The 5,049-nt window shown below is 43.2% G+C and overlaps 1 long non-coding RNA gene across 2 annotated transcripts in view; it reads left to right on the top strand.

Moving 5' to 3' along the window:
* The window catches only part of LOC140731399 (uncharacterized), a 17,505-nt gene extending 12,719 nt beyond the window's left edge, over positions 1-4,786 (top strand). For both annotated transcript variants that reach the window (XR_012099801.1, XR_012099802.1), the window contains exon 3: positions 4,367-4,786. This is a non-coding gene — a long non-coding RNA (uncharacterized lncRNA). The remainder of the gene's footprint in view (positions 1-4,366) is intronic.
* Positions 4,787-5,049: the final 263 nt, after the last annotated feature.

Here is a 5,049-nt window from a genome sequence, read left to right as displayed (position 1 = left end):
CAATCTATTAAATGGATTTATCCAGCTTCTCCCCACCCCAGGCCTACTCCCACGCCTCCTAGCTGAAATGGAAGCAAAATAAATGGGTGTTTTTCACCCTGATTGTCCACACCGAGGAAAAATGGAGGCAACAGTCAGATGCAGTCTCCCCAGAACTTACAGAACAGGTGCACACCAGGCTGCGAAACTTCCCAGTCTGGGCCTGAGGCTCCAAACGAGCGAGGTCTCCGAAAGGCCAGCAGAAAATTCAAAGGAAAATTGAAAAGCTCAATGGCCTGGAACTAGACAGGCTCAGCAACAGCAGTGTGACTTTGATTCCCTATCATAACTCTGAATTAAAAATTGAAACAATTATCTGCTTGGTTTCCTCCTGATTAGGTTGAGCTGGGGCCTCATTAATGCACAGACACAAAATGCAAAGCCATTAAACGTGGCGAAATGGAATGTTTCACTGAGAAAGTTCCGCATGAAGAAGAAGTTCTTGCAAATTACATTTAACACTGTTTTGGAGTTTTCCAGGCGCAGGCTGACAAATACTCTTTTACAACTGCACAACTTTAGCCTTAAACCTTCCCTTGCCGAGCCACCCCTCCCAATTTCTTTGCTAAACTGTAGAAAAAAAATTGTGGAATCAACTTTCATTGAATTAATGTTTTCAAAATGATTCATTAACAAAAATTAGTGTCAGGCCAACAGGGAGAAATAACGCAGATGGTCATAGAGAGAGTACCTTAACAGGGAACTTAAGGTCATGGAATCTACAATGCTAAAAATGGGACAATTAAATCTGGCTTTGGGCACAACCCCAAAATTAGATGATCATAGCTATCTCAGTGGGTTTTAGTAGAGATTATAGAGACAGTGAGGACAAGATTATAAAAAGAATTAAAAGCAAGAATAAATATTTTTAAATTTAAATTAAAAATCTTAAATTAAATTTAAATTTTAAATTAAAATTAAAGCAAAGATTGTCAACTTTGTGTGATTCTACTTCCAACATGTAGAATAGTAATAATAAAATAATTTCCCTCTTGGGATCAATAAAACACTTATTATTATTATTAATTAATTAAGGAAAGTATTTTTATTTTAGATTTTTCCTCTCCTTCTCCTCTTCTTTACTTTCTCAGCTCCAGTGCTTTCCACCAGCTTGTTAGCCACAGGAGGTATCACACTGACACTGATCTGTGATGCTTACGCAAAAGGGAGGTAGGGGCTGATTCTCCTCTTCTCCCTCCGGCCTGGCGTTCGCCATCCAAAGGAGCCATCACTGAAATCGGCCCAGCTGAACGTTACGCAAGGCCAACGTTTTCACACAGATTCTGACCACAGATTGGTACAAGTTCATTCAGTCGAAAAGGCTAATTAATATTCCGATGCACAGACTGAAGCTAAATCTATACAGAATGGGAGCCCGGAACAAACCCACATCAGGTATCCAATGTAGAGCCTATCTAACACTGTGTTCTTTCTATAAAATAGTCAGGAAATATAATAGGAGTATTTTGTAGACAATCCACTCTGTGCTATTACCCAGACTATAGTTCAAACAGAAAGCCTTTGGGTGGCTATGTGCATTTCAAAGTAAATTTATTATCAAAGTACATATATGTCACCATATACTACCCTGAGATTCATTTTCTTGCAGACTTTCATGGTAGAATAGAGCAAGGAAATGTAATAAAATCAATGAAAAACTACATACAAACTCAGACTAACGAAAAACCAATGTGCAGGTGACAGCAATCTGCGCAAATAAAAAAATAAAAAAATAATAATAATAATAATAATAATAATAAATAGGTAAGTAAGTAATGCTGACAGCATGAGTTGTAGAGTCCATAGGTTGTGCAATCAGTTCAGAGTTGGGATGAGTGAAGTTACAGTATCCACACTGGTTCAGGAGCCTGATGGTTGTAGGGCAATAACTGTTGCTGAACCTGGTGGCGTGGGACCTAAGGCTCCTGTACCTCCTTCCTGATGGTAGCAGCGAGAAGAGGGCGTAGCCAGGATGGTGAGGGTGATGCTGCTTTCTTGTGGCATCGCTCATTGTAGATGAGGGATTTTCCTTTGGTGGTTGGGTGCGTTTGCACAGTTGCCAATGTACACCCTACACGAGCCATCGTCACCGTGATGTCAGCCTCTGTAAGGTGAGCACTTATCACCAAAGTTTTGCAACATGTGAGCGACTGTTACAACGGTGGTGGGGTGAGGATTTCGGAGCTATTCAAGTTGGGAGGTAGTGACACTCTACAAGGCAACAAGTAAGCAGAGAAAGATTTCCAGCTCCATGATGTGTGGTGGACGTTCCTAAGGATCAGGGATGGGGAAATTGGGTCATAAACACAAGGGTTTCTGCAGATGCTGGAAATCCAGAGTAACACATACAAAATGCTGGAGGAGCTCAGCAGGTTGGGCAGCATCCATGGAGAGAAATAAACAGTTGACTAATCTGCTGAAGGAAGTGAAGAACAAGGATGAAGGGTCTTAGTTGTTTATTCCTCTCTGTGGTAACTTCTGCTTTACAAAAAGACCACTCGACAACTTGATGGCCAAAAGAGCATCTTTATCTGGGACGGCAAATGATATTTACAGTACAGAGGCTTCCAGGTACCTCGTGCGGCATGGGTGGAGGAACTATATACAATGCATACTGGGAGTAAAAAGAGCGGAAGTAAAGACCCTGCCAACCCCGGATCCCGCCTCTTGCTACCAACAGCTTCCTGACTAGTATTAACTTACTTTTAGTAATACTCACATTAAACACTCTCCATAGATGCTGTATGACCTGCTGAGTTCCTCCAGCATTTTGTGTGTGTTACTCTGGGGAAATTGGGTGAAGGGTAGACTGGAGGTGAGGTGAAAGTCTTTGATTTGTCGGACCTATAGTTAGGAAAGCTGTGTGTTATTGTCAATATTCACCTGGAGTTTTAATAACCTCAGGAGTGAAAGATTAATAATTGACTAGATATACAAAAGGTCGGGTGCTGTGGTGCAAATACGTCTCTTCCAAAGGAAGAGACTCCTTCCGTCTGCTAGCTATGTGCATGGGATTGAACCCAGATCTCAACAAAGCCAATGCCTTAGGACACTGGTCCTCAACCAAACGATATGATTTGGCGATATGAAACGATACGAGTCAGTTGCACCTTTCTTCATTCCCTGTCACGCCCACTGTTGAACTTGAACACACGCAAGATCATCAGTGGCCTCAATGCAGTGATACCCTCGCGCCGGGGATCACTGTTTGGCCTCACGCGGCTGGCGGGAAGCGCCGTTGCTGCCCGCCTGGAGCGCGGACAGATGGGCGCCGCCTCTAAACCTGTTGACCACACCAAATGTTGGTGGGGAACCCGGTGCTAAAATATTCGCAGACGACCTAATTCGGGCTCAGGGTTTTGAAAGTAGCAGAGCAGCTACCTCGCTGCGATCTACTGAAAGTCATCCCTCGAGCCAAACTTTTGTCGGCCGATAGATCCTACCTACCTACAAGGGGGGTGGGCACGTGCCCTGTCACACTCCTCGCTCGCTCGGTCGCTCTCTCAGGACTGCGACCGCCACAGCCCCGGAACGGGGTCCTCCGGCCCTTACCTAGTCCTCTCACCCCACCCACGACCAGCCGCACCTGGCCAAGGCGGGCGGGTGAGAGGCTGGAGTTTGGGCCCGGAGGCTGTCTAATGAGGCAATGAAGCCCTCAAAACTGCTTCGGTATCTTGAGTCCAAGCACCCTGCACTTAAAGACAAACCTGTTGAGTTTTTTGAGCGGAAAAACGTGAGCAAGCAGGACAGAAGCAAGTGCTGATAGCCACATAAACTAAATTGCGGAATAGATTAGACATAAGGAACCTCCTTTGAGTATGGCTGTATTCCGGTCGTGTTTAACACCTACCCCCCCACCCCCCCCCCCCCACTGTCAGCCGGTCCGCAAGAATATTGTCAATATTAAACCGGTCCGTGGTGCAAAAAAGGTTGGTGACCCCTGCCTTAGGATAGGCCAGGAAAACCGGATTTGGTTCTACATTTTCTGCGTCTGTCTGAACCAAACTTTAACTTTCCCCCTAATGATGCTTTACAATTGGACCTCAGGTCCTTGCTGACCGATTGTGAAAGTGTTGGTGCTTTCCAATCAAACAGACGGAGGAGGTGCAGAATCGGGCTGTCTGATTATTATTTTCCTTGAAGTTTAACTTTCCAATGCTTGCCTGTATTTTTATATAAACACCTGTATATACATGTAATTGTTCAGTAAACTTTTCAGCCTAGTATTGGAAAGTTCTTAGTTTCAGTGATGGCTATTATATTACCTGAAGCTGGCTATTTTACTGGTTAACTGTTATCACTGGAATTTCTGTTATCTCTTGTCTAGTATGCATCCATCATCAAGGACCCCTCCTTCCAGAACATGTTCTGTTCTCATTGCTACCATCAAGAGAAAGGTATGGGAGCCTCAGGAACCACACCACCAGCTTCAGGAACAGTTGCTACCCCTCAACCATCAGGCTCTTGAACCAAAAGAAATAACTTCACTCAACTTCACTTGCCCCATTATTGAAATGTTCCCACACCAGTGATCTCACTTTCAAGGACGCTTCATCTCGTGTTCTCAATATTTATTGCTTATTTATTTATTGTTATTATTACTTTCTTTTTATATTTGCACAGTTTGTGTTATTTGTACACTGGTTGAACATGCAAGTCGGTGCTGTTTTTCATTGATTCTATTATGGTTATTATTCTATTATGGACTTATTGAGTATGCCTGCAAGAAAATGAATCTCAGAGTTGTATATGACTTGTTTTTGTATATAGTAAATTTATTTTAACCTTGAACTTTGAGAAGACGATGACTACTTTTTAGTCTGCTCTATTGTTTTGTTCTCTCAACACCTTGCTCTAGTAACACATCATAAAATAGCCACAAGCAACAAGTTTTATGCCTCATTCATGACTTCCAAAGAAGCTTTGGATCACTTAAGCATCAGGATCCCACAGCCGGGATTGAAGAGGGAAGGACACATGCTCACAGAAGGAACAGCTGGTTTTTCAGCA

This window comes from Hemitrygon akajei, chromosome 8, assembly GCF_048418815.1.
Source record: "Hemitrygon akajei chromosome 8, sHemAka1.3, whole genome shotgun sequence".
NCBI lineage: Eukaryota > Metazoa > Chordata > Chondrichthyes > Myliobatiformes > Dasyatidae > Hemitrygon > Hemitrygon akajei.
Note: the sequence above shows the minus strand (reverse complement) of the source record. Positions and strands in the feature narration are given on the sequence as shown.